Genomic DNA, 12,817 nt, shown 5'->3' with positions numbered 1-12,817 from the left:
TGTGTGCAGGAGCTGCTAAGGAGGATTATCAACTTGTGGTATGTTGATAGTGGCTGCTCTAGGCACATGACGGGGGATGCGAGGTTGTTAACTGAATTTGAAGATTATGATGGAGGACATGTGAATTTTGCGGGTGCTAAAGGTGGTAGAATTACTGGACGAGGAAAGGTGACCAATGGGAAGATCACACTGGACAAAGTGAACTATGTGGAGCAGCTTAAACACAATCTGATGAGTGTGTCACAAGTCTGCGACAAGGGTCACTCGGTCCATTTTACCAAGAATGAAGCATTAGTGTTGAAACCAGGTTTGGAGATACCGGACGATTGGATAGTGATGCGAGCGCCAAGGAGAAATGACACTTATGTCATGGACATAGGTGCTAAGGATCCAACTGCGGTGGTGGCGTGTTTACTATCAAAAGCATCTGAAGCTGAATCCATGTTGTGGCACAGATGCATGGCCCATATTCACTATCGAAAAATGAACTATCTTGTTAAAAATGAGCTAGTGAAAGGGGTTCCAATGCAGAGGTTTCAAGTGGAAGACAAATGTCTTCCATGTCAAAAGGGAAAACAACATAAGAAACCTCACAAATCAAAAACAGTAAATTCCATAGATGCCTCTTACGAATTACTTCACATGGATTTATTCGGTCCAGTAAACGTGAGGAGCATAGGTGGAAAGTACTATTGTCTTGTTGTCACTGATGATTACTCACGTTATTCATGGGTTTTCTTTTTAGGTACAAAAGATGAGACAGCGGAGATGTTGATAGATCTTTTTACAAAATTGGAAAACGTCCATGATGCAAAGATCAAGAGGATAAGGAGTGATAATGGCACGGAGTTCAAGAATCGCATTCTGGATCTCTATTGTCTTCGCAAGGGAATTGAACATCAATATTCTGCTCCTTATACGCCTCAACAGAATGGAGTCGCTGAGAGGAAAAACAGGACGTTGATTGAAGCCGCTAGGACGATGCTTTCAGATTCTAAGCTACCGGTTCTTTTCTGGGGAGAAGCTGTGAATACAGCTTGCTATGTCCTAAACAAAGTTTTGACTGTTAAACGTTATAACAAAACTTGTCATGAGTTAATGTTTAACAAGAAACCAAACTTACAAGGCTTTGAACCATTTGGATTACCCTGCACCATTGTGCGTAATAAAGATAAACAAAAATTCGGTGAGGTGGTTGACGATGGCTACTTTCTAGGTTAAGTGCCTGGCACAGCGAATAAAAGGGTTTTTAATCTAAAAACTGGTAAAATTGAGGTTGTGTTTAATGTGGAAATTACTTCATACAAACCTCAACAATCAACGAGTGGACCAGCTATATTATATGATTATGAAAGTGTTTTTAAATCAGTTAATATTCCTGAGTTTTCCAATGCAGATGAGTCTCAGCTGATTCAAACAGTGATAAATGGAGATGATGAAGGCGAGTTCATGCCTAGATCGAATGTTGATATGACAGATGCTCCGGAAACTTCCCATGCTGCTGCTGATACTGATTCAAGTGATAGTGAACCCGAACCCAATCAGGGGGAGGATTTCATTAATCCGTTTGCAAATCAGAATATTCAGGGGGAGGTTGGATCAAACCTGGGTGATAATCTAGAAGTCGATGCGGTTGCTACTACACGAGCAAATAGAGATCATCCAGTTGACATGATACTTGGAGATCCTACTGCAGGTGTTCAGACGAGAAAAAGCATAGCAGTGAATACTGGTTTATTTGTGTCGATTGAGAAGACTGGGATTGTGAACGAGTGCTTGTATAGTTGCTTTATTTCCCAAGAGGAGCCGAAGAACATTCATATGGCTCTTAAAGACAATTCATGGGTTGAAGCTATGCAAGAGGAATTGGCCCAGTTTGTGAAGTTGAAGGTTTGGGAGTTGGTTGATCTTCCTAAAGGTGAAAGAGAGATTGGCACTAAATGGGTGTTTAGGTGCAAGAAGGATGAAAGAGGTATAGTCACGCGAAACAAGGCTCGATTGGTTGTCAAAAGTTTCAATCAGCAAGAAGGGATAGATTACAATGAAGTGTTTGCACCAGTGGCAAGGTTGGAGGCAATTCGTTTGTTTCTGGCTTTCACAACTTTCAAGGGCTTCAAAGTTTACCAACTAGACGTGAAGAGTGCGTTTCTTTACGGGAAAGTCCAAGAAGTGGTGTATGTCTCACAACCAGATGGGTTCGTTGATCCAGATTATCCTGATCGGGTGTACAAACTTGATAAGGCTTTGTATGGGTTACATCAAGCTCCCAGGGCGTGGTACGAGACACTCTCTACACATCTGATCAAGAATGGTTTTGAAAGAGGTCAGATTGACAGTACACTATTCATCAAGAGGAAGAAGGAAGATTTTCTGCTGGTACAGGTGTACGTGGATGACATCATCTTTGGGTCATCTGATGAAAGCATGTGTAAAGAGTTCGAGCAGGTGATGAAGAGCAAGTTCGAAATGAGTGCTATGGGTGAGCTGTCTTACTTTCTGGGATTACAAGTTGAACAGAAGGAGGATGGGATGTTTATTCATCAAACAAAGTATGTGTATGACATTTTGAGTCGGTTCAAAATGAATGATTGCTCTACTTCCAACACACCCATATGTGAAAATCACAATCTTGGCCCAGATCATGAAAGTAGTGAAGACGTTGATCCTACTCAATACAGGGCAATGATTGGTTCTCTAATGTACTTGACTGCTTCAAGACCCGACATCATGTTTGCCGTATGCTTGTGTGCCAGATATCAGGCTAATCCAAAAGAGTCACACATGAAAGCAGTGAAGCGGATTCTTCGTTACTTGAAGGGGAAACCTAAACTTGGGTTGTGGTATCCAGCTGATAGTGATTTGACGTTTGTTGCTTACACTGACTCACACTTTGGAGGATGCAAGTCGAACAGAAAGTCTACAACAGGTGGTTGTCAGTTCTTAGGAGGCAGGATTGTGTCTTGGCAATGCAAGAAGCAATCTTGTGTGTCTACCTCTACGTGTGAAGCTGAATATATTGCTGCTGGAAGCTGCTGCTCTCAGGTTCTCTGGATTCAACAGCAGATGCGCGATTACGGTTTGGATTTCACTCGTACTCCTATTATGATAGACAGTAATGCCACAATTTCAACAACTAATAATCCTGTGAATCACAGTCGCACAAAACATATTGACATACGTCATCATTTTATACGGGATTGTGCTGAAAAGAGATTAATTGAACTTCATCGAGTCGACACAGAAGATAACCTGGCAGATCTTTATACTAAAGCTTTTGACAGGGCTCATTTTGAACATTTAGTCGAACTCAACGGGATGAGGAATCCTGAATAACTGGTTTTTCATAAGAATTTTTGTAAATAGTTTACTGCTTTTCATAAAAATCAAAAACATAAAAAAAAATTTGAAAAATCCAAAACATAAAAAAAATAGAAAAATCAAAAATGAGATTTCACTGTGTGAAAAAGGAGAAATGATAGTACATCAGCAAGTTAGACTGTCACACTGAATTTGAACATAAATTGCTTAAGTGTGGTAGCAGCTTCATTATATGATGTACCAGTAGGCAAAAAGCATGAAATAATCTAAACATAAATGAACTGAATATGAGTGGGGAACACATTAGTGGTGTATGGTTTAATGACCTTAATTCTTGCGTTGATAGATTGCCAAAATCTGAAGTTTTGGGTCTTTATACTGTTATTTCATCTGGGATATCTTGGATGTCTGTCTGTTCAGAACTAAAGTAGTACATGATCCCAGGAAAGAAAGTCGCTTGGAATTAGCTCATTTCTATTTGAATGTCTGTATGTGTCCCGATACACACAATTTTGATCTGATTCTGAAATCTTCTCTGAAAAAAGTCGTGTACCTCCTCTGCTGCATCCAGATATATGCTGACCTGGAGGTGCTAGGCAACGACAGCTTCTGCTGCATCCAGATACATGCTGACCTAGCTGTACGTTGTCGCGCTATAGATCTAATACACCCGAAAGAGGCCCTCAAGTGCCCAAAAGAAACCCAAGAAACCTATATCAAACTGAGAAAATCTCATTTGATCTGTATATTATACCATCTCTACTAAAGATCTATTCTGTTCTCTTCTCAACCTATTCCCAGTTAAGATTTCAGAACTCTGGATTGGACTTGTGAAATATGTGGTAGGGAAGATACTTGCATGATAGAGTGTGTTGTTTATATTTCCAGGATTTGATTTGTATTTATTTGGGTGTTCATAGTTAAGCAATCAAAACATGATAAAACAGTTTATATGCAGAACTAGACACAGTCAGGATATCTTAAAGGATGATATCAGTATACTCACTTACTACGATGAATCTTTGTGCATACCTTGATCACGGGGGTATATCCTGAAGTGGGACACGCTAATATTTCAGTATAATAATATTACCTTAACGTATCATACGGTAATGGTACTTGAAATGTTCATGCATTTTGTTTAAGTGGACAAACATGCTGGTAATCGTCTTGAACTGTTTTTCACTAAAAATTACATAAAGAATTGTGTGAAACAGTTTGATTGTGCTGATATGATCTTCTTACCAGTGATTCTCAAAAAAAAATAGAGTGTTTATTGCTTTTGTATTTACTTGCTTTCAGAAAATATAAAAATCCAAAAAATAGTGTCTTTTTCTGTTTAAAATTCTTAACGTACGGAAAACTGTTATTCTTGGAGGAATTGTTACTGATAGGGGGAGACGGTGTTAGAAAGTGAGTTCAAAATTTTCAATCAGGCAGTTTCTTATGTGTTGGGCAAAAAGTTTTGCGTGTTGGTAAGGAATTGAAAGTGCTTAATCTGTTATACAGTTTAACTAATCTCTTGAAAAATAATAATTTATTTAACTTTGTTGAAAAATATTCTTATGGTTTCTCGAGATGTTTGTTTTATAGTATACAGATTGAAGCGGTTTGTTGCTGAGAAGTTGCTGTGAAGATGAGAGTTTGATTGGATGCATGGTAGAACCTCCTTTCTATATTGCAGACAAGATTGAAGAGTTTGAAGATTGCTGTGCAAATGCTAAACTAGAGCTTACTCAAATGCTAACGTGTTGAAGATTTGGTGATTGGATGCATCAGCTTAGGGGGAGTCTGTTGCTGACGGTCTGTTGCTGACAGAAGCTATTGAAGCTGAAGCTATCCAAAGACCAAAGACAGTGCAAAGATTACGTGAAGATTGCAAGAAGACTGAAGACAAAGTTTAAGAAGACTGAAGACAAAGTTTTTATGAAGCTATTGTCAAGGGGGAGTTTGTTGGTGCATATTCTGTGACAACAGCTTAGATTTGGTCTTTGGATATCTTGTAATTAGTTAAACGATAAACGGTTAGCGGGTTTAGCTTTGTATTAGTGAAATAATTGAGTTTGGGCTAAACTAAACCCACATTGGGTGATGGGGGCGAATTGGGCCTGTCCAATTCGCAGCCCAAGAGTGTTTAACCTAGCCCAGTTGTAACCCTTGTGTTATATAAACAAGGTTAGGCTTTAGGGTTTAGGTTAATCAGCCAAAACAGCTTGTGAGAGAGCAATTTCGTGAGAGCTTTAGTCTTGGACGAAATTAGGGTTGGTTAGGGTTTGGATTGATTGTAATTCATCTTGATTGATAATCAATAAAAACCCTGGTTTGAAAGTGATTTGCTGTTTCTGTTTCTATACGATTTCTGTTATATTCTGATCAAGAGGATTCCACACTCTTGATTGGATTGACAATTCTGTGAAGATCCATACGACTCAAGGGGACCTACAAAGTCTCACCCTGGAAGGGTGTGGTTCGTTTTGGTAAACGAGGCAAGCTCAATCCGCGGTATGTTGGACCGTTCGAAATCACTGAAAGAATAGGCAAAGTAGCCTACAGACTAAACCTACCAGCTGAACTCGGTGCAGTTCACAACGTTTTCCACGTGTTGAATCTGAAGAAGTGTCTGTCAGATGAGACCCTCATAGTTCCTTTGAAGGAGCTCACTATCGACGAGCAGTTGCGATTCGTCGAGGAACAAGTAGAAATCACGGACCAGGATGTTAAGGTCCTCAAGCACACTAGAATACCTCTTGTACGAGTTCGTTGGAACTCTCGTCGTGGCCCAGAGTTCACCTGGGAACGAGAAGACCAAATGAAACTCAAGTATCCCCAATTATTCGAAAACCGTGCAACCACTATTGAGGCTGAAGCTACTACAGAATTTCGGGACGAAATTCCAAATCAACGGGGGGATGATGTGACACCCCAGGGAAACCAGTAAACGATACAACTCAACTAGCTTCCTCAGTAGCCGCATGCTAAATTTCGGGACGAAATTTCTTTCAAGTTGGGGATAATGTGATAACTCGAGTTTCCGAGATTCCACTTTCGCATTTATTGCACGTTCACTGTTTGTTTAGTTGCTTACTTACACAATTTGTTTGCTTTGTAACTGTATACGTTTTGATTTGATAAAGTGTATGGTGATTGTTGCATGGTTATGTGTTATTTTACGAATGATTTTACAAACACATGAACTTGGTGATGAAACTGTAAATTATATGTGGTGTGTGTGTTTTGTGTAAAGGATGATACTTAGGGGTGTTTAATGGTAATAATGAAAATAAAACAAAACCCCTTAACCCTAATCATTCTCACCAATTTCAATCATACGGCACTTCAAATCATTTTCTCTACAATCATTTCTCTCATCATTCTTGGCTACACAAGTTCTCTTGCATCAATCTTGATCTTCCAATCCATCTAGAATCAATCTAAGGTAAACGTTTAATGATTATTTGTTGTTAATCATTGGTTATTTGATTAATGCAAACCCTAGTTCTCCAAACAATGGTTCTGTGTTTATTAATCATTCTGATTGTTTGCACAATGGTTTATGAGTATTTGCGTAACCTTTTGCCTGTCACTATGATGTTTGATATGCTAGAATAGTTAAATTGTCTGTTTGATTACAGCACTGGCAATGTCTGGGATTAGGGTTCTTGATCGTAAAACGTAACTGTTCCATTGAACTTGAATATTCGCATGATTGATTGTTGATCCGAATATTTGTTAAGTATGCATGGTCCGAATTCTTGTTAAGGTTGTAAGGTCCGAGTTTGTTATAAGGGGACTTGGTCCGAGTTTGTTTTGAATGATATACACGGTCCGACTTTTGTAGAGAATATGAATAGTCTGAGTTTTCAAAGGGGGTGTTTAGTCCGACTTTATGCTTGAAGAAGGTCCGAGTTTTATGCTTTATGTTTAGTCCGACTTTATGCTTGATGAAGGTCCGAGTTTTATGCTTTATGTTTAGTCCGACTTTATGCTTGATGAAGGTCCGAGTTTTATGCTTTATATGTAGTCCGACTTTATGCTTGATGAAGGTCCGAGTTTTATGCTTTATATGTAGTCCGACTTTATGCTTGATGAAGGTCCGAGTTTTATGCTTTATATGTAGTCCAAACTTTGTTGTTAATGTTATAAAGATCCGACTTTTATCAAGGGATGCCTAGTCCGACTTTTATTAAGGGTGCCTAGTCCGAACTTTGTTGATGCATGTATGGTCCAAATTTTGTGAAGCATGTATGATCCGAGTTTTATTAATGCTTGTAAGGTCCGGGTTTTTGTGAACAAAACACATGGTCTGAGTTTTCAAACATTAAAGGGGTCTGAGTTTGTGGTTTGGTTCATAAGTGTTACTGTATGTTACTGTATGCCACTGCATGTTACTGCATGTTACCGTATGTTACTGTATGATACTATATGTGTGTGCAATCTATGTCAAGTAAATATGTAAACAATTATCACACGGAACACAAAGGAATTGTAACCCTTAATTGAACGTAAACACTTACATTGGGTTTGTGTGCAATGTACCTTAAGTCTTGTGTAACGGACCTAACCATTAATTAACACTAGAAGCAATAACAAACCGAGCAAACCAAGGTGAGTTCACACTCTTACCAAGGCATGGGATTCCCGGTGGGAAGGGAATGGGATTGAAGGAAAAGGATTGATGAGTTATTTGGATTTACACTGTTACTAGACTATCTACCATCTTCCTCGGTTGCGAAGGACCCTTACGTAAAACCTACGTAATACTTGGGCTTACTACTGTCCTCAGGGTTCGAGGGACACTTACGTAAAACCTATGTAAACTCATACATACTACTGTCCTAGGGTTATGAAGGACACTTACGTAAAACCTACGTAAACCCCCACATACCACTGTCCTCGCGATAAGAAGGACACTTACGTAAAACCAACGTAAACCTCGTACGTACTACTGTTCTTGGGTTAAGAAGAACACTTATGGTTACCTCTAGTCTAGTACATACACACATGGGAAGCCCCCACTAAATGAATCTACAATTGACTTAGTTAATACCGGATGGTGATGCAACAAACTTACTATTGCAAACATACTTACTGTGAACTCGCTCAACTAGTTGTTGACTTTCTGTTACATGCCTTGCAGGACCATAGGTACTCATGGAGCTTGCACGGGAGGTGCGGTCGTTGTGGACACGGATTGTGGGTGTTTCGATGAAAACATTATGACTCTTTAAACTAAACACTTGTGTTCGATTTTTCATACTACGCTTCCGCTACTTATACTATGTTTTGAAATGAACACCAATTGTATTGTGATGAATTACATTTACACTTACTTATTATTACATGTTCAATATGATTGGTGGCTTGATCCTGGTCAGTCACGCCTCCAAGCGATAGTACTCCGCGTGTGGATTTTGGGGGTGTGACAGTTGTCAAGTGTTTTCGCTCGACGATTCCATTCTTGGGTGGTTGGTTTGGCCCTTGTTCCTGTAACTCGAATCCTAGCACGGTATATCCCATTTTAATTTTACACCATTGTGAAACTTACGACTTTTTTACTCTCTGATCGAGGTTCTCGGCATTGAAAAATCCTCGTAAACTAAATCACACGTGTATATGTTGACATTTACGAGATATACAGTCAAGAAAATCAAGGGCAATGGTTATATATATGCGGATTAGACATCAATAAAAAACACTCAACAAATGGCTACAATTTAAGGAATGTATTTAGTGACGGCATCAGATTCCTAATTGATGGAGAAAGGTCTGGTGGCAAGAAAAGCTGTTTCTAGGATGTTATCAAGTGTTTTCGCTCGACGATTCCATTCTTGGGTGGTTGGTTTGGCCCTTGTTCCTGTAACTCGAATCCAAGCCCGGTATATCCCATTTTAATTTTACACCATTGTGTACCTTACGCCTTTTTTACTCTCTGATCGAGGTTCTCGGCATTGAAAAATCTTCAAAAACTAAATCACAGGTGTATATGTTGACATTTAAGAGATATATAGTTAAGAAAATCAAGGGCAATGGTGATATATATGCGGATTACACACCAAAAAAAACACTCAACAAATGGCTACAATTTAAGGAATGTGTTTAGTGACGACATCAGATTCCTAATTGATGGAGAAAGGTTTGGTGGCAAGAAAAGCTGCTTCTAGGAGGTCGTCAAGTGTTTTCGCTCGACGATTCCGTTCTTAGGTGGTTGGTTTGGCCCTTGTTTCTGTAACTCGAATCCTAGCCCGGTATATCCCATTGTAATTTTACACCATTGTGAACCTTACGCCTTTTTCACTCTCTGATCGTGGTTCTCGGCATTGACAAATCTTCTTAAACTAAATCACACGTGTATATGTTGACATTTAAGAGATATACTATCAAGAAAATCAAGGGCAATGGTGATATATATATGCGGATTAGACACCAAAAAAACACTCAACAAATGGCTACAATTTAAGGAATGTGTTTACTGACGGCATCAGATTCCTAATTGATGGAGAAAGGTCTGGTGGCAAGAAAAGCTGCTTCTAGGAGGTTGTCAAGTGTTTTCGCTCGACAATTCCATTCTTGGGTGGTTGGTTTGGCCCTTGTTCTTGTAAATCGCATCCTAGCCCGGTATATCCCATTTTAATTTTACACCATTATGAACCTTACGCCTTTTTTACTCTCTAATCGAGGTTCTCGGCATTGAAAAATCTTCGTACACTAAATCACACGTGTATTTGTTGACATTTAGGAGATATACAGTAAAGAAAATCAAGGGCAATGGTGATATATATTTGTCACACCCCTAATTTCCACGTGTCACCGGTGGGCCCGGTGGGGGTTCCGTGACGTAGTTGATATCGTCATAGTCAAACATATAATAATCAAATGCACAGCGGAAGCAAAAGAAAGATTTATTTCAACTTAAATTATTGTAATATTCAAGTATCACAAAATGTCGAAATATATCCACAGGCAGATTCAAAATAAAAAGGAAACTTCATTTCAACAGACTTCATACATCCTAAGCTTACGAGACTTCTATGGATGCTTAAGGAGTGACCAGCCTATTACGCGTAGTACCTGCACTTAGCCTTTTTGGAAAATACGTTAGTTTATACTGGTAAATACAATTTAACTAACTCATTTTGAAAATGTTTAAAATTGATTTAAATGCCCGTGGCATAAAACTTTTTATAACTTGGGATAATTATTTGCTTAAAGTTCAATAGACACACCAATTAATATAATTCCGTCGCAAGACTTCTCTCGGCCGACGATTATACAATAATGAAATACACAACGGGTGTACGCCTACACCCGTGTGTTAAGGTCGTGGCCATTCTTTGAATGATGCCAAGGATATCCGGGACATGGTCATTAAACCCCCAAAGGTGTTAAACAAACAAAACAGCATTTTCAAACGAGTTAATTTGACAACACTTAGCCATCAACTGTTTAAGGTCAATTCCCCGACCAAGCGGTATTTTATATACCGTACCCCAAGCCCGTATAGGGAAAATAAGTTAAACGTATTTACCTGAGCAAAGTATAAATCAAAAACAGCGAGTGCACGTAGCTTTTACTGGGCTCCTAGATCTGGAAATTAAGGTTTTAATAACCTATTAGAATTCTAACGGGTCTTAAGCTTAGACCGGTTAGTTAAAAAGGAAGATTACGGTTTTAAACGCACAATAAGGCGAAGACCGTTTTAGAATGTGGTTTCGACCCAACAAGCTTGCATACTTATTTAATATGGTTAATATAATCACATTCTGGATTTTGAGACCGAAAAGATATGGTTTGACCCGTTTCGGCCAAAATGGCCAAACTAGTCACATAAGCCGATCCGAACGCGTATAATGCGTAACGAGTAACCATAAGAGTCAAATACAAGTTTCTGAAGTCAATATGCTCAGAATATGTTGTGATATCAGAATAATACCTTCCATTATGCCCCAAATGATTTTAAACCAAAACTATGCCTCATAAGGGCGTTTTGGTCATTTTATAAGGTGAAAAAGGGTTAAAATAATAACCTGAGTTACAGGTCTGAATAAATTAGTAAATATGCTTCATTTACTAAGTTATAAAAGTAGCGTAGCAAGTCTATGTGAAATTTATTATCTTTAACCTTACTATGCACCGTAGGGGCATTTTGGTAATTTCGCATGTGCCTAAAAGGTCAATTCTGGAACTCTGAGTTCAAAACATTTGCCTACTGTTTAAAATATAAAAATTCACTAGTTACATCAGTAGGTTCAATCCCTTAAGCTTAATAAGGTTCTAGAGCACACTTATGCGTTAAAAATGCCTAAAAAGGCGATTTGGAGCCATTTCCGGGTTTTCTGTAAAAAGCTGATATTTTTAATATTCCAGAAAGCTCAAAATAATTTATTTATCATAACAAATCAGTAGAAATTGGTTTGAGGTCAAAAGGATTTGTAAAACTCAATTTATGGCTAAAAAGGGCAAAACCGGCATAAACCGAATTAATCTTAGAATACTAAGTTATGCTCAGCCTAAAAATAAATAAAAATCACCAAAAATCCCAAAATATTATTTTATAACAGTGGGTAAAAAGTTTGGTATAAAAATTTGGGTTTTGATAGGCTATACGTAATTTACGCCATTTTATTAGTAAAGAAGCTCCTAATTACGCTATTGAGCATAACTCTTAATGTAGACCTCAAACTGACTTCAAATTTTGGGTGCAAGTTTATAAATCAGTAGCTAAGGTGCCTACCCTTTTACATTTTCAAAAATCACGTTTTAAGGTCAAATGGGCATAATGGTCAACATATAAGCGATTAACGGAAACATGCATGTGAATAGCATATCTAATGAACCAAGAAGTATAATCTCATAGAGTTATACTAACATGCAAATAGGTCCAAAAGAAGCTCTAAGGCAATCCTAATCTTGGCTTAAACAGGTCAGAACTGAAAGTCAAAGCAGAAGTCAAACTTTGCGATTTTCGGTTCCAAACCGAGCCTAAACTGAAAATTGTCGAGTTGAACATGTTGAAACATGTTCTTACATTAATTACCAAGTTATTTTAATGATCAAATAGGTTGCATGTATCCTACATTTTTATTTAGAATCAACCGGTAAAAATATATAAGACGTTTATCAATTAATTTAAGGATCTTGGGATTTATAAATTCGGGTCGCTCAGAGGTGTTTTAATAACATGTCGCCCTTGGGTCGTTCAGAGGTATTTTAATAACATGACGCCCTCTTAAAATCCTACCGTGCGTCTTAATATTTGACCCGGGTTTCTGACACGTTTGACCCATATGACACGTGTCTTTATTTCGTTGGACATGAATTTTCGAGGTGTTACATCCTCACCCCCTTAAAAGAAATCTCGACCTCGAGATTTATGGAAACAGATGAGGGTATTTCTCTTTCATTGTGGATTCCAGCTCCCACGTGTATTCAGGACCTCTGCGGGCATCCCACTTCACCTTGACAATAGGCACAAGCTTTCTTCGAAGCTTCTTTACCTGTC

This window comes from Helianthus annuus, chromosome 15 (genome assembly GCF_002127325.2).
Source record: "Helianthus annuus cultivar XRQ/B chromosome 15, HanXRQr2.0-SUNRISE, whole genome shotgun sequence".
In the NCBI taxonomy this organism is placed as follows: Eukaryota; Viridiplantae; Streptophyta; class Magnoliopsida; order Asterales; family Asteraceae; genus Helianthus; species Helianthus annuus.
Note: the sequence above shows the minus strand (reverse complement) of the source record.